General features: G+C 38.2%; 1 long non-coding RNA gene across 2 annotated transcripts; it reads left to right on the forward strand.

Moving 5' to 3' along the window:
* On the forward strand, positions 2,007-3,260 carry LOC107637781. 2 transcript variants are annotated; one of them, XR_001619522.2, is made up of 3 exons: positions 2,007-2,249; positions 2,732-2,918; positions 3,000-3,260. It is a non-coding gene; the product is annotated as an uncharacterized LOC107637781 (long non-coding RNA). The 2 variants fall into 2 exon arrangements; XR_002361072.1 differs by lacking the exon at positions 2,007-2,249 and adding an exon at positions 2,268-2,518.

The following is a 22,162-nucleotide window of genomic DNA, read 5'->3' on the forward strand; positions in this document are numbered from 1 at the left end:
GACGAGACACTCACTGCCCTAACTCCTCCTCCTTCATTGTGCCTCGCCCTCACTCGCCGTAGATGCTCCCCTTTGCCGCTGCTCCCTTACGTCACTGCAAAACCCTAACCCCCTAACCCCTTCCGCGCTGCTCCCTTCATGCTTCTTGCTTCTTTGTAAGTCCTCTTCTTTTATTTCTTTTCCTATTTCACCTTACCCCCTCTCACTCCCTCCCCCCCCTTTCTTTTCATTTATTTTTTACTTTTAATTACCTAATTCGTTGAAATCAGGATGTATTGAAGGCAATCTCGTTGAAGCAGAAGTGGGATTTGAACGATTTGCGGGTTCTTAATTCGGAATCTGTTGGGAACAGGTTCAGGTTCGGAACGTTTCAGAACTTCGAGTTCATAATTGGGTTTGGGAAAAAGAGCAATTTTTCTGTGAAATTCCCTTAGCCACAGGCGCTGCAGAAGCAGATCGCGGTCACCGCCGAGGCGCCGCACAAGGCACAGAAGCAGAAGCACTTCATCGCCCTCTCCTCCATTTCTATAGTTAACATGAATATGAAGATATAAATCTGATAGCAGTTTGGAGATTATGTATGTGTGCAGATTAAAATAGGGGGAAGAAATTTTCATGGACCTAATTTATGTAAATTTTTTTCTCTTACTCTTAATACTATTTGTTCCTTTGTCAATAATGTTTAATCCCTTCGTCCCTCCACCTTCGTCCCTCCGCCTTCGTCCCTGCTGGTAATGTATTCATTATCAGTTCTATTAGTTAAAAAATAATGTTAAATAATATTGTTGAAGTAAAACAGACCTAGAAGAAAGTCACATTGAATAAGATGTTGAGTCGAATGCAAGGTGTTTGGTTTTGGTTTTGGTTGATTGCCCTGTTATGAAATTAAAGCAACATTTCGTGCTATGTATGATGGTTTTGGTTGACTGCCTTGTTATGAAATTAGTGTAGCGAGTGGTATGTGACTTGATGGAATAGAGGTTGTTTAAATGTGTATTGCATTTGGAGGTAGGTTGAGAAAAAAAAAAAGGACATGGCGTTCCTAGCAGCAGTTTTTATTCTTCCTACAGGCACTCTTTTCATTCTCTCAGGCCTTATTGTTAACGCAATGCAGGTAATTAATTAAGATCCAATCTGCAAATCGCGTTGTTATATATCCAAATATGTGTTGACTTTATTTAACTATTGTCTCAGCTGACTTCTTTAACTATAGCTTCATCTGTAAAATATGTATCTAAGCTTCTTCTTTGATGGATTTATGTCATGTTGATTCATATTCTGTTTTGGTGCCTGTCCTTTATCAGATTCAAGAATTTGACGAAGCAAGAAAGAAGTTCTCAAATGCTAAATCTCTTTCTTCCTCCCAATTTTTTTATCAGAACAAAGCTGCAGACGTGGCTGCTCAAGCTACTTTGTCAAAGTTTTCAGTATGTATTTTTTTCATTAATGAATTACTCGTAATTTCTGAATATACACATTCAGGTATATAATAATAAGACATGCACATTGAAGACACAATTGTATTCTAGGGAGCACAGTTTTCTTTTCAATTTCTTTCTGGCCATTGCAAATATAGTTCTCCATTCCGTGTTTATAGGCATGAAAATCATTAGTCAGATAAAAACAAGGCAGGAAAAAAAATAGTTTCTCAACAGCCTCTTGCTAAAACTTTCCAGTGTTTTAGTGTTGAAATCTACCGTCCCAGTGTAAATTGAATAATTTAGAATCCATTTGTTTGTGTTTTATGTTCAATTAGTTAAGCCATTTGCTATCAATACTGAGAAGCAAGCCATAAAGTTAATACATGGAAATGATGAATTTTGACATATAGTACCAGAAACCCTTAATCATGTCATAAAAAGGACAACAATGGCTAACTAAGAGGCCTGAATAGCTTTTATGTTTTATCAAAGCGCATTATTGTTTAATATAGTTAAGATGAGGTTTTACTTGTCCCATGGATTATCAAATTCCTAACCTGATATTTTTTAGGAGATATTTTAATGATTCTCAATTGATTTTTCAGTTATATATCTATCATTAAAAGTGAAGGGCTGGAGATTTCACAACCAGCACTTGATCCTCAACTTTCTGAAAGGTTATGCTGTGGAGATTTCACAACCAGCTCTGGAGATTTTTCAGTTACTTACTGTGCTTAGAACTGGGCTTCGACTTCCTTGGTATCCAAATTAAAAGGTATTGCTGAGAGAAAAAAGCTAGAGGACTTGACAATTGGTCCAGTTCTCACTGTAAGTACATGTCTTTTATTTTCTTAAATTTAAAATTAAAATAAGTGTTGGCAGCTTCATACATTTGTGTATTATTCTCCCTAAGATATGATTTGTGGAGAGAGAACTACTCTTGAGTGCAGTAAGTGAGAAGATATGAACGAATTCTAGAGTTAATTGAAATAAGTTATACATAACTATTCTAGTGTTTATATCCATGCTTTTGATTGATGATTAAAAAGGAGTTTATCTGGTGGGGGTGGGAGCTACGAACAATTTGCTGCTTTCAGGTTAAACACACATTTCCATGTTTGTGCCCTAGTTGATATAGGTGTGCATTATTTATTTGTTTGACATTATTGGTAATGGTAAACTGCAGACTGTGGAGTCATATATCCAATAGTATATTAGTTGTTTGATAAATAATTACTCAGAGGTTCTTTTTAATTTTCTTACTTTATTTCACTTCTTTTTTTATTCTTTTTTTTATTTTTTATGTACAGTTTACAACTGAATCAATGTTGTAAATAGAGAAAATTAAATAGAAGAAAAGCATAGCTTAACGAAAAGCTTTTGAAGATGCATATACTCACAATCATGTTCTTACATACTTTTGGTTGTTGTGCTTGCAAGAAGGACATACAAAATTGGAGGTTGTGATTTGAGCAGCACTGCTCCTCCTTGTACCAGGTAAAGTTTCGGTAATAAGCAATTCAATTGGCTTTCTCTTTACTTTCCTAGACTTGACGGAAGATTATCTATTTTCTTCAGGTAGATTGAAATGATGGCTCATGTTTTCTCAAGAGCTGCATGGCATTGCATGTGGTATATGATCCAAGTGGATTGAAATGATGGCTCCCGGATTAGTAATATGTAATTCTAGGATGGTAGCTTGCTTAGAATCTTCGTTAGCTTGGGTACTAGTAGTGTTTTTTTGTTTCAGTAAAAACTAGTGGTCTCTTTTGTAACTTCCTATTGATTCTAAAATTTTTTCTCTTATGTAATAATATGTAAAGCAAGTAGATAATGTAATAGTTGTAATGATTTTGATTTTTGGTATTTTGTTAGAGCATGTCATGTGATCAATCACACTATATTTGGTGACAAGTTAATAAAGATTGGATTAGTTGATTTAAAATTAATGGTCATTGTATAAATTTTACAATTATCTATGAATTTTATAAGATTTTATTATAAAGATTAGAAAAAGAACAATAGAACCTGAACAAAGTTATAGCTACGCTTTAAAAACGTAGACATATTGTACAACAATTATCAATAGCTACGCTTTAAAAGCGTAGCCATAGCTCTTGTTACTGGCACGCTTTAAAAGCGTAGCCATATCTTTTGCTACTGGCACGCTTTAAAAGCGTAGCGATATCTCTTGCTGTTGGCACGCTTTAAAAGCGTAGCCGTATCTCTAGCTATTGGCACGCTTTAAAAGCGTACCGATATCTTTCACATACAGCCATGCTTAAAATCGTGGCAATAGATAAAAGCGTGGCGACAGAAAAAGCGTGGCCATAGGTCACCAAAAGCGTGGCGATAGAGCAACCGGTACGCTAGCAGTTGTGACCCTTTCAAAAGCGTGCCGGTAGCTCAAAAAGCGTAGCGAAAAGCTATCGCTACGCTTTTTTCAACTTTTCGCTACGCTTTAAAACTGTAGCAAAATCCTAGTTTTCTTGTAGTGTACGGACACTATGTCTGTTTCTTCAAACTCTTCAAGAGGTACCCCAGCTTCTTCACATAGGCGTAAGATGGTGCTAGGATATCCTAGCCAACTATCTTGTTTGACATTTTCAGCTGTGTCAATGATGTTTTTAGCTATGATTTCTCCCACATTGATCTCCCATCCTTTCATTATGCAGTGGATCATTATTGCTCTGTTTATTGTCACCTCTGAATTGTTTGAGGTAGGGATTAATGATCTTCTCACTATGTCATGCCATCCTTTTGCTTGAGGTATGAGGTCACCTCTTCTAAGTTTGAGTGGTTGTCCTTGTGAATCCAACACCCAATCCGTGCCTACTTTGCATAGATCACTTAGCACATCCATACATCTTTGGTCATATTTAACCCTCTCCTCATAGCTAGGTTGCTTAAACCGTTTTGGCTTGATCATTAGCACCCTATTGATGGTGTCTGGTCTGAAGTGGACCACCACTCCTCTTACATAGCTCAAATATGGTTCTTCATCATCAGCTTTCTTTATGACATTGGCATAGAACTCATGAATGAGAGGCATGCTTACAACTTGAGGTTGATTACAGAGAAGCTCCCATCCCCTTTTTCCAATTACTTTTTGTATCTCAGGGTACTCCTCCTTTCTTAGCTTGAATGGTACCTCCGGAATAATGTCTTTGCTTATCATCCAATAGAAGATGCGCTCATGGTTTTTGGATTTGAACCTTCTCTCATCAAATGTGATCTCCTCTTGCATGGGTTGCTTGCCTTTCCCTTTCTTAGCTCCTGAGGATGAGGCCATTGAATTCCAAGTGAGATGGCCGAATTGTCCACACCAAACTTAGAGGAATACTTATCCTTAGGCATACAAGAATTGGAAGTGAGAGGTGCTTAGAAGAATAGGCTTATGAGGTAAGGAATGAAGGCTTGAAAATGATTGTGAAGGGGATGAGGAATGGAGGTGGTTCGGTGGTCTATATATAGGAGTGAAGGCAAGGTGAGTGCAAATGTTCTTGTTGGGGGGGCCACGGTATTCTTTAAGAAGTGGATGAATTGCCTTAATGGTTTGATTGTGTTATAGGAAGTATGAATCTTCTAGCTAATGCATGTTGAGTTATTCTTTCCAATGCACAAAATTCAAGGCTCATGTGACTTCCTTTTCCTTGTGTGTGTATCCGTGACCTCTCTCCCAAGATTCCCCATCACTTCTTTCTTTCATTTCCCTGCAACAAAATTCCAAAACCTTGAGATTCTTGAAGTGTCTTAACTAATGCTAACAAATTATGATGATATACTAATATAAACTTGACTATAACAAAAATTAAAATCAAAGGATTGCTTTCATATGCTAAAAAAAACTATACTTTCTCTTTTTTCTAGCATTATTTATGTATGTAAGGACACCAAACTTAGTTTGTGACTAAGTGTTATAATAAGGTTAAAATTTACCGTTTGCTTCAAAGTTAGCCACACAAAACTTAGTGTCCTGCATACACTACATGCTAATTCAACCCCCCCTTTTTTTTTTAATTGTATATGATGCAATCTCTCATTGTTGACTACTAAAGTATAAAAATAAAAGAAAACTCCTGTGCATGGGTTGCCTCCCATGAAGCGCTTGTTTATTGTCCTTAGCTTGACATTGCAGCTCCTCTGCTCATGTTAACAAGTGCACACTTTCTTCCTTGCTCCAAGGGCCACCAAGATAAAGTTTCACCCTATGTCCATTGACTGTGAAGGTCTGTTTTGAAGTTTCATCAAGTAACTCTACATAGCCGTGAGGGGATACTTTGGTAATGGTGTATGGACCAGTCCATCTAGATCTCAGCTTCCCAAGAAAATCTTCAGTCTTGAGTTGAATAGCAACACCCTTTGGCCTGGTTCAAATGTTCTTGGGGAGATCCTCTTGTCATGCCACCTTTTTGCTCTTTCCTTGTATATTCTGGCATTTTCATATGCTTCTGATGCCAGGGCATTTTGGCCAGTTTCACTGACCTTTTCTCTACTATTTTTAGGGTAGTTTCATGCATTTACTTAGGAAATAAGCTAGTTTTGGGTAGATATTCACTTACATCTTGATTCAAGCATACATTGTGCACTTTACATGATTTCATGAGGATTTTGCATGAATTTAATGACAAATTGGATGTTGCATTTCCCATGACTTGGACTAGAACTTTGATGCACTTTATTGCTTAATTTCAGGACAAAGGAAGCAAAGAAGAACCACATTAGTGGCAACGTTAGTTACACTAACGTTGACACTAACGTGGAATGGGAGTAACTTGCAAAGTTAATGAGAAAAGTCATTGCCAATAACGCTCTAGAAGCCATCATTGCCCACGTTAAGAGTCACGTTAACTAAGCTAACGTGAACTCTAACATGGAAGAAAAGAAATATGGAGCTCTGTTGTAATTTGATGGATCAATACTAGTTTTCATTATTCTTCTTCTATCTTTTCTCTTGATTTTACTTGAAAGCTTTCGATCTTCATCCAATTGGGTAGTTATCTTGGAAAAGAAGCTATTCCTACTTGGATCTCTTCTGAACCTTGAAAGAGGAATGAAGAGATCATGCTAGAAATGCTTTCTCATGCTAGACCAAATTGGGTTTGGATGGATATGTGACTATAATCCTCTCAACACTTGATTTGGGAAATGCATGTGGTATAATCAGTGACCATACTTCAACTCTTCTCATGAGCAATTGACCAAGGAATTGGCTATTGAACAAGATTTAAGAGATTGAATTACAAGAAATTGTAATTCAATGACTTAAGATTGCCAAGGAGATCAATGGGTGCATTGATTGAGGAAGAGATAAAAATGAAATTGATCTGGAGAATGCAACATCTCCTAAGCCCAATGAACCCCCCATTTCTGATCTTACCCATTCTCTTTAATTTCTGTTACTTACTTTTATGAGCAATTCCCCCATTCCCATTTACAATTATGCAATTTACTTTCAGTCATTTACTTTCAGTTCTTTAATTCTAGCATTTACTTTTTCTGCCATTTACTTTCCCGCCATTTTCATTTCTGCAATTCTCAACTCAAATTCTGATTCACTCAACTAGAACATTCCTCTAATTAAAGTTGCTTGATCAATCAATCCTTGTGGGATTCGACCTCACTCTATTGTGAGTTTTTACTTGACGACAAATTCGGTACACTTGCCGAAGGAAATTTGTTATGAGACAAGTTTTCCGTGCATAAAGTTTATGGCGCCGTTGCCGGGGATTGATTGTGCATCAACAATGATTAAATTGGAGGATAACTAGATTGAGCATTTTATTTTTGTTTGATTTAATTTTCTGTTTGAGTCATTTACTTTCTGTTCTAGTTAATTTCTTCCCTTCCCCCTACTTTTTCTTTGTTATTTACCATTCATTTCACTAACCCACTAACTGTTTGATATATTACATCACTCACACTAACAGTAATTCTGACAGATATACTTTCTGCAGCTATTCTCTTTGCTTGTACTTGTTGGTTGTATAACAGGGAGAAGAAGTGGGGTTTCAACTTCCTTTGATTCTGAACCTGAGAGAACCTTCCTTAGACTAAGGAGGGAGGCAAGAGAAAAACGTGTAGTTGGTGCTGAAGAAGAGGAGGAACACTTTGAGGAATACTTTGAACCAAACATGGAAGAAAACATGGAGAACCATCATGAAGAAGAAGCTCACAACCATGGCGGAAGAGGACGAGCAAATCATGCTGGGGAGGATAGAAGAGTTTTAGGCTCTTACATTAATCCAAACCCAGGAAACTGTGGAAGTAGCATTCAAAAGCCAACCATCCACACCAACAATTTTGAACTAAAACCACAGCTCATCACCCTTGTTCAGAACAACTGTTCGTTCGGAGGAAGTGTCCAAGAAGACCCCAATCAACATCTAACCACCTTCCTGAGAATATGTGACATAGTGAAGTCTAATGGTGTTCATCCTGGCGCCTATAGACTGCTCTTATTTCCATTCTCACTCAAGGATAAGGCAGCCAAGTGGCTGGAGTCTTTCCCAAAGGAGAGCTTGACAACTTGGGAAGATGTGGTGAATAAATTCTTAGCAAGATTTTACCCCCCTCAACGAATCAATCGGCTGAGAGCTGAGGTCCAAAATTTCAGGCAACAAGATGGTGAGACTCTATATGAAGCATGGGAGAGGTTTAAAGACCTAACAAGGAGGTGCCCACCAGATATGTTCAATGAATGGGTGCAGCTGCACCATTTCTATGAAGGGCTCTCTTATGAGTCAAAGAAGGCCGTAGACCATTCATCCGGGGGATCTTTGAACAAGAAGAAGACCATTGAGGAGGCCATAGATGTCATTGAAACTGTAGCAGCGAATGACTACTTCTATGCTTCCGAAAGAGGGAACACAAGAGGAGTAATGGAGCTAAACAATGTAGATGCTCTGCTGGCCCAAAACAAGCTCATTACCCAGCAGCTGGCTGACCTCACCAAGAAGATGGAGAGGAACCAAGTAGCAGCAATCGCCACTTCATCAATAACCCAAGAAGGAGTGAATGAAGAAGCAGAGGGTAGTTAGGAACAAGCCAACTACATTGGGAATTCACATAGGCAAAACCATGATCCATACTCCAAGACCTACAACCCTGGATGGAGGAATCACCCAAACTTTGGGTGGGGAAATCAACAAGACCAAAGCCTTGATCAAAGATGCCCAAATCCCAACAATGCAAGCCACCAACACTTCACATCTAGACCATATCAACACCCTAATAACAACATTTCTCCACATCCACATCAAAACCAAAATAACTTACCTCATCCTTCCACCTCTAATCACGATCTACAATCATTTGATGACAGACTCTCAAGGATTGAGAATCTACTTGAAGGCATAAGTAAGGAGATTCAAGACAACAAGGTGTTCAAGGAGGAAGTGCGAGCAAATTTTAAGAACCAGGGAGACACCATCAAGAGGTTGGAATCTTAAGTTGGGTATCTCTCTGAGCAAATTCCCAAACCCACAGATGGATTCCCAAGTGATACAGAGAAGAATCTGAGAGGTGAAACAAAGAAAGTAAGATGGGAAGATTGCAAGATGGTCACTATAAGTGATAAGGAGACTGAGGACAAGCCAAGCAAACTGTCAGAACAACCTGAAGATACCTCAGTAGAGAAGAAGGAAAAAGATCATCAAGAACCAAAAATCTCACAACAGGAGCTGCTGAGACTCTATGCACCTTTTTCCCAACTGCTCAATGGTGCTGTGGAGAAGAGAATATACTCAAGGTTTCTAGATTTGTTTGCATCTCTGCATGTCAACATACTATTCATCAAGACTATTCAACAAATGCCTGTATACATCAAGTATATGAAGGAGCTGCTTCCCAGGAAAAGCTCACTCAAGGGAGGCCAAACTATAGTGATGAACAAGGAGTGCAGTGCCCTCATTCAACCACAGTTGCCTACGAAAAGAAAAGATCCAGTGAGTTTTCATGTCCCCTGTGCCATAGGGGAAACAATGTTTGATAGAGCACTCTGCGATTTGGGAGCAAGCATCAACTTAATGCCCTTATCCCTGGTGAAGAGGCTGCAGATCAATGAGATATTGCCCACAGATGTAGTCATCAGGCTGGCTGACAAAACTCAAAAAACAAGCAATAGGGGTGGTGAAAAACGTGTTGTTAAAGGTTGGGAAATACTTTCTTCCCACAGACTTTGTCATCTTGGATATGAAAGAGAGTCACACCCACCCAATCATATTGGGAAGACCATTCCTAGCTACAGCCAGAGCACTCATAGATGTGGAGCGAGGGGAGCTAATATTGAGGATCCATGATGAACGACTCAGCTTTAATGTCTTCAAACTCTCACAAGAAGCAGACCAAGAAAACAAAGAACCAAGCAATGATCATAATGAGATGCTGACAGAGGAAGCAAGCACTGAAGCACAACCAGCCCATCTGGGAAAGCCCTTGGTTGATGAACATGGAAATAAGCAGTTGTCACAACTCAAGGAAAAGCTAGAGGAACCTAAACCACTAGAGACATGTGAAGACAACAACAAAATTCCCTTAGAAGAAGAAGTCACCAAGAGCAAGGCAACATCAAAAGGGACAAAGAAGAAGGTACCAAAGGGGTGGAGGAACAAGAAGATCCCTACGGAAGAAAACACTTGGTGAAATCCTTATATTGCAGTATATAGTGAAGAACAAGTTTGGTGTTCAAAGCATGCCAAGAAAGCATGAATGCAACTTAGAGCATGCTAGTCTTGGAGCTTTGAACAGAACTTTTCATCACAGTGCTCCAAACTAAGTTTGGTGTCACCCCATGGTGCCACCAATGTGCATATAAGGATACACAGTTAGTTAGTTAGTTGGAGTTCATGAATAAACAAAATCTTTTCTTCTTTTTATTATTCTAGCCGAAAAGTTTAAATACTTTTTAGGACATTAATTTTTCTTATTTTATAGGGAAAAGGAGAGGAACATTGAAGGAGATTGATTGGACAACTAAATGAGAAGGGTTCGGCCACTTCATGAGGAGAAACTACACACTTTTTTTAAAAAGGGAAGGCATTGGAAAATGTTTCCATGCAACATTGAAAAGGATGGGACCCTTGAAGACTCAGCAATCTCCATCATAAAGTGATGATCCTTGTCCTTTCTCCATGCACAACCCCAACCGTCCATCAAACAACCACTCCATCAATCCACACCCTCCATTCACTCACAACCTCTCTATATAAGTGATCCTTGTTCCATACCCCACTTTGCACACCTCTCCATTTCGGATTCCCCTTCACTCCCGTCATTGCACTCAACCCTAAACAACCAAAAGTCTCCACACATTTGCCAACTTCACACATTAACCCTCATTCATGGCATCTTCGAGCTCTAAAAGAAGGAAGGGAAAGGAACCTATGGAGCAACACCCGTATGATGAAAAGAGATTTAGAAGCTTGTACCATGCATTGCAATACGGGTGGATGGTGGATAAGGAGATCATTTATGAGCTGGGATTTCAAGTTAGGAAAACTGAGTGTCCCGAAATCACAAAGAAGGTAGAAAAGAGAAGATGGGAGCTCCTCATTGATCCGGTCATTAAGGTGAATGCAAATCTTATAAGAGAGTTTTATGCAAATGCGGTCCGATATGATAAGGCAGATGAGTCATATACAAGCTTTGTAAGAGGAAAGATTGTGGATTTTGGTCCCATGAGTGTCATGAAGGCATTAAAACTGCGGTCCATACCATTTGAAGAAGAGAGTTATCATTCAAGAATGGACAACAACCCTAATCATGACCAGATTGCGCAAGACATTTGTGTACCAGGAGCTGACTGGGAAAGATATGCAGATAGGAGACCAAGGTTCATCAAGAGAGCAGATCTCACTCTGGAAGCAAAGGGGTGGTTCGAAATTGTAAGGAGGTCCATCCTCCCAACAGCGAACAACTCGGAGGTAAATCTCAAGAGAGCCACACTGGTACACTGTATACTCAAAGGAGGAGAAATCAAGGTTCATGAACTCATAGCAGAAGGTATTAGAAAAATGGCAGAGAAAAGCGACTCAAGAGGAACGTTAGGTTACCCCAGCACTATTTACCGACTGTGCAAGAAAGCTGCGGTGGTGTTTGAAGATGAGAACGCCGTATGGATAAAAGAGGGCATTCCAATAACCGTTCGATGAATGCATGCTACCGCATCCCCCCTGCCTCAACGGAAGCAAAGGAAGAGGACAGCCCCTCAAGTAGTGGAAGGACAAGTCTTAGAGGGGCAAGCACTAGCCACCTTGGATATGCACGAATTGCAGGAAGCCGTTGATGGACTATCTCGACAATATTTGGAATGCCAAGGAGCACAGAGAGAGCTTCAACTACAGATGATGGGGCAGCAAGAGGAGTCGCTCTCAAGATGGATGACTCAACAAGGGGAGTGGCAAAAGCAAATGATGGATCAGCAACTGAGTCAAGGGCAACAATGGGGTGAAACATTCCACAGGATGGAACAAAGGCAAAACGAGCAACAAGAATCCATTCAGAGGCTAATCAACATCCAAGCACATCAAGGTGCACATATACATGAGATGCATCAAAGACAGATAGAACAGGCAGAACTATTGGACGAGCAAAGGGCATTCGCAGAAGGAGTTTACCTGAGCGAGACTGGGCACCATATAAATACTCAAGCCAGGCTCGGTTACTTGGTAGGACAGCTGCCTATATTGCATCCAGGAATCACAATGTATGAAGAAATGAGGGATGAATTAGCACGAGAAGAAAGAGAAAAGGTGGAAGAGAGTCATGAATCAGTGAGGAAGGCACTTGAGGATTGGAAGCAAGCAAGATTGGCACGGATGCGAGGGAATGCAAGAGGACACAAAGAAGACAAACAAGGAGGAAAGCATGGGCATTGATAAACCCCAATTTTGTGGTTTATCTTGTGCTTATTTTGGTGGATTTTATCAACTTTTCTCACATTTATTCAATGAAATAACATGGTTTTGTAATTCTCCCTTAAATTGTGCTTAAATGTCAAAACATGCTTTTTAGGCCCTAAAATTGGTGATTTTAATTTACTTTAATCCCATTCGATGTCTTGATATGTTTGTTGAGTAATTTCAGGTTCATAAGGCAAGTATTGGATGGAAGAAGTGAGGAGAAAAGCATGCAAAATGGGAGAACTCATGAAGAAATGAAGGAACCGTAAAGCTGTCAAGCCTGACCTCCACGCACTCAATTGGCCATAATTTGCGCTACAGAGGTCCAAATGAGTCAGTTCTAGTTGCGTTGAAAAGCTAACATCTGGGGCTTCGAAATGATATAAAATTTGCTATATGTTGCTTCGGGTATAGGGGCGCGCACGCGCACTTTGCGCGCGCGCGCCGATGCTGCTCGACCCACTAAAGATGAAATCGCCCCCAACGATTTCTGAAGCACTTTGGGCCCAACCCAACTCATTTCTGATGCTATTCAAGCTAAGGATTGAAGGAGAGTCAACACAAGTAGTCATAGTTTTAGTTTTCATCATGTTTTAGGGTAGAATTCTAGAGAGAGAAGCTCTCTCTTCTCTCTAGAATTTAGGATAGTTTACGTTTACTTTTCTTAAATCCATCTTTCAATTCTTGTTTTGATTTAGTTTCTCCTTTAATTTCTTGTTGTTACACCTTTGTTCTTCTTAGTTTTCTTATTAATTTCCCTTTTAAGCTCTCTTTTATGTTCATGGATGCTTTTGTTGGATTTGATTTTTCTTTAATGAAATTTTATGTTTGATGTTCTTTTATTGTTAATTTGAATTGTTGATTTACTTTCCCTGCAAATTGTAGTTGGTAGATTTTACTATTTCTTGCCATTTATTATGCTTTCCTTTTATGCCTTCCACGTGTTTGATAAAATGCTTGGAAGGATGTTAGAGTAGATTTTGAGCATTCTTGGCTTAGAAAGAGTGATTGGGTAATCTTGAGTCTTGAAAACCCAACTCATGTTGGTGATCTAGAGTTGTTAGCTAGTATTGTTTCCATTGACGCTAATCTTTTGCTAATTTAATTAGTGAGTTGATTAGGACATATGGAATATTGTTTCCATTGACGCTAATCTTTTGATATTTTAATTAGTAAGTTGGTTAGGACTTTTGGATTGAGATTAGCTAGTCTCGTTAAACTTTCTCCCTATTTGTTGGAGTTGACGTAATGAGATAAATTCTTGTTTATATTTGTGATATGATTAATTAGTCTTGTTTGACATTCTCCTGATGTGTGAGTTAACTAAATAAGATGAATTAATCATGCATGACTAGTATAGAACGCCTATGATCTCAATCCATTGCCATGAATGTCTCTCTTTATTAATTGCTTTCTTTATTTACTTGCTTTATTTACTTTTCTTGTCATTTATTTTCTTGTCCTCTTATCAACCAAACCCCCCCTTGATCCCCATAGCCAATAATTGACCACTTCATTGTAACTCCTTGTGAGACGACCCGGAGTCCAAAATACTCCGGTTAATTCTTATTTGGGGTTTGTTCTTTGTGACAACCAATATTTTTCCTTGAAAGGATTATTGATTGGTTTGGAAACTATACTTCACAACGAGGATTCATTTGAGGAAATTCTAAACCGTCAAAAACTCATTCATCAAAATGGCGCCGTTGCCGGGGAGTTGCATTGGTGTTGTGTTATTGGCTATTGTATATATGTGAATAGTGTGAATATCTTGCTTTTTTTTCTTTATTTGATAGCTTTTTGTTAGTTTTATTTTGCTTTTCCACTATGAATTCTCACCTTGGCTATGAGTTTGGTTCTAATTGTGTTGTAGGGAATGTGAAATTCAATGATGACACTCATTATGGATGGAACCAACAAAGATGGGAGGAGCCTCAAGGAATTGATCACTCCTATTGGCAACAACCTCCGGTTACTTATAGGTATAACTACCATCCTAATACATGTCAATTCAATGGCTATGGTGACTCCTTTTGTGATGATCAAGCACCACCACCATATGCTTATAATTCTTATCCTCAACATGAACCTCAACCATACTCACAAGCCTTTCTATACCAAACATCTTCCTATGATCCATATCCATCATTTCAATCATGGATGAATTTCTATCTACAAGTGAATCCTCTCCCATTGGACATGAAGTTGAAATTATAGAAGAATGTACACAACCTCCCATACCCTTGGTGAGCAATGAAGAAGAGAGTGAATCGGAAGAAAGCTACCAAGAGGAAAAAGTTGAATTGGTGTATATCGAAATTGAAGAATATGGAGAGGTTGATCAAGAGATGGATTCATTCATCAATGAATTCCTATCTAAAATTGAATCACCTCCCATTGGGCAAGAAATCGAAATTCTTGAAGACAACACCAAACCAAGTGATAAAAGGGAAAAGGTTGAAATTGAAAAAGCTTGCGAAGAGGTGGAAACAACTAAAGAAGAGCTTAAGGAAGTAGACCTTGCATTGTCCAAGTGTGGGGAGGTCGTCCTCCCCATGTCACCATCCAACACACCGTTCAAGTGGATAAAACTCCTACCCTCAAGCTTCACCTTCTCACTTGAATATGGTTTTATTGAAACGGATGGGCAACATAGGGCTCTTTGTGAGATCAAGAGTAGAAAGGGGTTGTGTAGTGGTTGGAAGTTTGGAATTAAGCTCATTGAGGTCAAAGCTTCAAAATGTGGGAACTACGATTGGATGGATGCTACCTTGTGTTAGTCTAGGAGGAAGACTTGGTATACTCAAGAGAATTCTATGTCTCAACCACCCGAATGGAAGAATCATGACAATCAACTAGAAGATGGGTGTAAGAATAAGATATGGGATCCCGGATCGAAGCATGCCAACCAACTATGGGAGCTCATTTCTTGGGTAGAACTTTGCCCAAGGATGGTGAATTTGGTTGGAATTTTTATCAACCATTTGAAGAACAATGATCCTTGGAGATTCAAAGATGAGTACAAGCATAAGCCACCATGACAAAGAGCTTCCCAAATGTCCAACTAAAGGATTTAAACTAAAAGTGCTAGGTGGGAGACACCCCACCATGGTAAACTCTTTCCACTCTCTTTTAGATTTGGTTAATAAGTGATTTGAGTTACCATTGTTAGGTAGTTTCTTCTTTGCAAACTTTTGTTTTAATATTTTGGTTGTTGGCTTGTTTCATTAGATTTGTGTCTTAAGTTTGTAGCTTAGTTGTTAAGTTTATTCAGTAGTTTAGCATGTTGAATAAGGCTTTTATGGTGTTTGGATAGCTGTTTGAAGGTTTGGAATGCTTGGATTGGTGCAAGAACATGAAAAATTTTTGAAAAACAGAGCACCATCCACGTGTACACGCGCCTCAAGCATTTTCGATCATCCACGCGGACGCGCCATGTACGCGTACGCGTGGATGCAAAGATTTCACCTCCAAGCCAAATTTCAGAGAGTTGTGCCTAACTTGCGCCTACTTTGTGCGCGAGGCACAAACCAACTCGCGCGTGCGCGCACCTGGCGCGTACGCATCCATAAGCCAATTGCACAATGCACGCGCACGCACGCCATGCGCGTGCGCGCCGATAGCGCCATTTGCACTCCTGGTACATTTTCCAGAGAGTTGTGCCACTTTTGTGCCTATTATGTGCCTGCCACCCGCGCGTGCGCGCACTTTGCGTGTCCGCGCCGGTAAAAAAAAAGAGTTTTTTTCCTCTTCCATTTTCTTTTGCCCATTGAATTCGTATACTTCCACTCTTTGCATTTTAATTTTGTTTTTATAGCTTGTTTTTACTTTTATTTTCATAGCTTATTTTTACCTTATTTTTTTTTGAGTTTCTTATTTTAATAATGGTGTTGATTTTTCTTACTCAATTGTTGAGAATTTCTTGGTTAATCTTGGTGCTTCTTGACTTGTTTGATATTGAGGGGTAATGAAACTTTTGAATCAATGCTTAATCTTGTATGACTCTTGTATCCTTTGTGCATTGATATGAGCTTACATGTTTTTTTTTCATTACCCACTCTTTCTAGTTGAACTTGATGCTTTTGAGTGCTCTTCATGCTTTGACTTTACTCTTGCATCAAGTGTTAGTTAATATGCCTTAGCTTACATTATCTTCTCACTCACATGTTGTAGCTACCATGTAGTGAGGACCCTATTCTTATTTGGCATTAGCCCCGCCTATGTTATATTTGCTTTAATATCGTTGATATAGGCTTAATTCTCTTTCTTTTTCTCTCCTTTGAGGTTGGCCACCAAAAGAGGGAAAGGATAAGCTTCAAATAGGGCAACAAACAAGTCCATCCGCACAACCTTTTGAAGGAGCTCATCAATTGCAGCAACCCACCCACCTTGTTCTTCTTTGCATGCACCGAGGACGGTGCAAATTTCTAAGTGTGGGGAGGTCGTCCGACCGATCTCCATGGGTAACAATTTCTTTCCTTCAACACCAATTTCTTTGTTAGTTAGTTGTTGCATTGCATGATAGGTTGCCTGTTAGTTATAATTTGTATATATTCTGTCATTTCTTTTTATGTTAAGACTACTTGGCTAGGGTGATGATTTCTTTTCCAAGAAAAATTGTTTTAGGGCACCCTACCAATTTGAAAAAAAATTTTGTGACAAACTTGCTTGAAAGAATTTATTTTGGAACATGGTTTTTGAGCTAAGAGCACAAGCTTGTGAGATTTGAGCCTAACTGCGTGGTTACATCTTATAACCACTTATTCTTCCTTCTTGTGTACATTATTCTCTTTCTATGATTGTAATCTTTGATTTGTTTGATTCTCTATGTCCATTATTTTGTGTATTCATGCATTTATATGATTGAGGCCATTGTTTCATTAGCTCACTTACCCAAATAGCCTTACCTCTTATCATCCATTGTTAGCCAATTTGAGCCTATGATTAACCTATTTGTTCTTAATTTAGCACATTACAAGCCTTAAAGCGAAAAATAATAAATGTCCTTTATTTGGATCTTTGATTAGCTTAGGCTAGTGTGTGTGTGTGTATCATTCAAGTATGGGAAGTCTTGGGACATTGGGTGAATAAAAGGGTAGTTTTGTGTTTTTGTTGTAAAAATTGGGAATTGGGTACATACTCATGTATTGATAAAATGTATAGACCTTATGCATTGATGTTCTTATATAGTTTGAAAAAAAAGAAAAAAAAAAGAGAAAAAGAAAAAGAAAAAAAATAGAAAAAAAATAAAAAAAAAGAAAAGAAATAAAAAGGGGACAAAATGCCCCAAAGCAAAGTGAAGCTCAATAAAGATCAATGCATATGAGTTGTAATAAAAAAGAAAATGCATGAGTATGTGAAAAAGTGAAAAATGGGTAGTTAGGTTAACCTAAATTGTATAGGTTGCTATAAAGGTTAGATTGGAAGTTTAAGGTAATCAAAGATTCAAATTTCAAGTCCACTTGACCAAATATACATCCTTACCTTAACCCTAGCCCCATTACAACCTATGAAAAGTCCTCATGATAGTTATATGCATGCATGAAATAAATGTTGATTGTTAGATGAAAAATGAATCTTGGAAAGCATGATTAGGAGAGCATTGAGAGAATCGACCCTATACACTTGAGCGACTACAGTGCAAACACTTCCAGTGAGGGTTCGATGCTCAACTCCATGACTCCCGGCTTTCATGAGCGTTCTTCTTGCAAGTCTACTTGAACTTCATTTTTATACTTGAATTGGTAGGATTCATGAGTCGTCATATGACCTTAGCCCTACTCATTTATACGTGCTCTTGGAGGATTGATTTATTTTTAACCAAGTAGGTAGAATCATTTTGCATTTAGTTGCACTCATATAGTTTAGGTTGCATATAGTTTATTTACATTGAATAAATGTTGATACCCTTTGTTCTCTCTTGATTTTAGCATGAGGACATGCTTAGTTTAAGTGTGGGGAGATTTGATAAACCCCGATTTTGTGGTTTATCTTGTGCTTATTTTGGGGGATTTTATCAACTTTTCTCACATTTATTCAATGAAATAGCATGGTTTTGTAATTCTCCCTTAAATTGTGCTCAAATGTGAAAACATGCTTTTTAGGCCCTAAAATTGGTGATTTTAATTCACTTTAATCCCATTCGATGCCTTGATATGTTTGTTGAGTAATTTCAGGTTCATAAGGAAAGTATTGGATGGAAGAAGTGAGGAGAAAAGGATGCAAAATGGGAGAACTCATGAAGAAATGAAGGAACCGTAAAGCTGTCAAGCCTGACCTCTACGCACTCAATTGGCCATAACTTGAGCTACAGAGGTCCAAATGAGGCGGTTCCAGTTGCGTTGGAAAGCTAACATCTGGAGCTTCGAAATGATATAAAATTTTCCATACGTTGCTTCTGGTATAGGGGCGCGCACGCTCACTTTGCGCGCGCGCACCGATGCTGCTCGACCCACTAAAGATGAAATCGCCCCCAGTGATTTCTGAAGCACTTTGGACCCAACCCAACTCATTTCTGATGCTATTCAAGTCAAGGATTGAAGGAGAGTCAACACAAGTAGTCATAGTTTTAGTTTTCATCATGTTTTAGGGTAGAATTCTAGAGAGAGAAGCTCTCTCTTCTCTCTAGAATTTAGGGTAGTTTAGGTTTACTTTTTGATGAGCGGATAATTTATACGCTTTTTGACATTGTTTTTAGTATGTTTTTAGTAGGATCTAGTTACTTTTAGGGATGTTTTCATTAGTTTTTATGTTAAATTCACATTTCTGGATTTTACTATGAGTTTGTGTGTTTTTCTGTGATTTCAGGTATTTTCTGACTGAAATTGAGGGACTTGAGCAGAAATCAGATTCAGAGGTTGAAGAAGGGCTGCTGATGCTGTTGGATTCTGACTTCCCTGCACTCAAAGTGGATTTTCTGGAGCTACAGAACTTGAAATGGCGCGCTTTCAATTGCGTTGGAAAGTAGACATCCAGGGCTTTCCAGCAATATATAATAGTACATACTTTGGCCAAGAATAGACAACGTAAACTGGCGTTCAACGCCAGCTCTCTGCCCAATTCTGGCGTCCAGCGCCAGAAAAGGATCCAAAACCAGAGTTGAACTCCCAAACTGGCACGAAATCTGGCGTTCAACTCCAAGAAGGACCTCTACACGTGCAACACTCAAAGCTCAGCCCAAGCACACACCAAGTGGGCCTCGGAAGTGGATTTATGCATCAATTACTTACTCTTGTAAACCCTAGTAGCTAGTTTATTATAAATAGGACATTTCACTAGTCTTTTTGACCATCTTTGAACACATAGTTCTTAGACCATGGGGGCTGGCCTCTCGGCCATGCCTGGACATTTCACTTATGTAATTTTCAACGGTAGAGTTTCTACACTCCATAGATTAAGGTGTGGAGCTCTGCTGTTCCTCAAAGATTAATGCAAAGTACTACTGTTTTCTATTCAATTCATCTTATTTCGCTTCTAAGATATTCATTCGCACTTCAACCTGAATGTGATGAACGTGACAATCATCATCATTCCTTATAAACGCGTGCCTGACAACCACTTCCATTCTACCTTAGACTGAATGAGTATCTCTTAGATATCTTAATCAGAATCTTCGTGGTGTAAGCTAGAATGATGGCGGCATTCAAGAGAATCCGGAAAGTCTAAACCTTGTCTGTGGTATTCCGAGTAGGATTCAATGATTGAATGACTGTGACGAGCTTCAAACTCGCAAGTGCTGGGCGTTTGTGACAGACGCAAAAGGAGGGTGAATCCTATTCCAGCATGATCGAGAACCGACAGATGAATAGCCGTGCTGTGACAGGGTGCGTTGATCATTTTCACTGAGAGGAGGGGATGTAGCCACTGACAACGGTGATGCCCTTGCATAAAGCCAGCCATTGAAAGGAGTAAGACTGATTGGATGAAGATAGCAGGAAAGCAGAGGTTCAGAGGAACGAAACCATCTCCATTCGCTTATCTGAAATTCCCACCAATGAATTACATAAGTATTTCTATCCCTATTCTATTAATTATTATTCGAAAACACCATTATCAATTTATATCTGCCTAACTGAGATTTGCAAGGTGACCATAGCTTGCTTCATACCAACAATCTCCGTGGGATTCGACCCTTACTCACGTAAGGTATTACTTGGACGACCCAGTGCACTTGCTGGTCAGTTACACGGAGCTGTGAACCGTGGTTTTGGCATCATGTTTTTTGGCGCCATTTCCAGGGAAAGAAAGAGCAATGAAATTTACATAATTAAAGTGTAATCATGATTCCGCGTACCAAGTTTTTGGCGCCGTTGTCGGGGATTGTTTGAGTATGGACAACTGACGGTTCATCTAATATAAAAATGTTTTCAAAAATTTTATTCAAAATTTTTAAAGAATGAATTCTAGTGTTTCATGGAAGCATGTGAAGCCTGGCTGGCTGTAAAGCCATGTCTAAATTTATTTGGACTGAGGCAGCAATTTGTTATCAAGAGCAAGGTAGTTGTTGCTAATCCACCTGCTGCTGTTCCTGATTCACCTGCTGAAGCTTGGCTGGCCATTGGCCATGTCTAGTGTTTTGGACTAGAGCTTTCTTTGAAAGCTTGGCTGGCTAGTGAGCCATGTCTAATTCCTGGACTGAAGCTTTAGACTAATATGGCGAGATTCCTGGAATTCATATTAAAAATTTTGGAATCCTTATTTTCCTTTTTCAATTAATTTTCGAAAAAAATTAGAAAATCATAAAAATCCAAAAACATTTTTTGTGTTTCTTGTTTGAGTCATGAGTCATGTCATAAGTTTGGTGTCAATTGCATGTGCATCTTGCATTTTTCGAAAATTTCATGCATTCATAGTGTTCTTCATTATCTTCAAGTTGTTCTTGGTAAGTCTTCTTGTTTGATCTTGATGATTTTTTGTTTTGTGTTGTATGGTGTTTTTCATATGCATTCTTGAATTCTTAGTGCGTAAGCATTAAAGAATTCTAAGTTTGGTGTCTTGCATGTTTTCTTTGCATTAAAAATTTTTCAAAATTGTGTCTATGATGTTCATCTTGACATTCAAAGTGTTATTGGTGTTCATCTTGACATTCATAGCATTCTTGCATGCATTTATTGTTTTGATCCATAACTTTCATGCATTGCATCATTTTTCCTGTTTTCCTCTCTCATCATAAAAATTTAAAAAACAAAAAAATATCTTTCCCTTTTTCTCTCATCAAATTCGAAAATTTGAGTTGACTTTTTCAAAAATTTTTAAAATCAAGTTGTTTCTTATGAGTCAAATCAAATTTTCATTTTGAAAATCTTATCTTTTTCAAAATCTTTTTCAAAAATCAAATCTTTTTCAAAATTCTTAGTTATTTTCGAAAATTCCAAAAATATTTTTCAAAAATCTTTTTCTTATTTTTATATCAAATTTTCGAAAATAACATAATCAATTAATGTTTTGATTCAAAAATTTGAAGTTTGTTACTTGCTTGTTAAGAAAGATTCAAACTTTAAGTTCTAGAATCATATCTTGTGATTTCTTATGAATCAAGTCATTAATTGAGATTTTAAAAATCAAATATTTTTCAAAACTAATTTCTAAAATATCTTCTTATCTTACCTTTTTCAAAAATATGATTTCAAAATATCTTTTCTAACTTCCTAACTTCTTATCTTTTCAAAATTTGTTTCAACTAACTAACTAATTTTTTGTTTGTTTCTTATCTTTTTCAAAACCACCTAACTAACTCTCTCTCTCTCATTTTCGAAAATATCTTCCTCCTTTTTCAAAATTTCTTTTTAATTTATTAATTATTTTAATTTTTAAATCTTAATTTTCGAAAATTACTAACAT

The sequence above is a fragment of the Arachis ipaensis genome, chromosome B04 (assembly GCF_000816755.2).
Source record: "Arachis ipaensis cultivar K30076 chromosome B04, Araip1.1, whole genome shotgun sequence".
Lineage (NCBI taxonomy): Eukaryota > Viridiplantae > Streptophyta > Magnoliopsida > Fabales > Fabaceae > Arachis > Arachis ipaensis.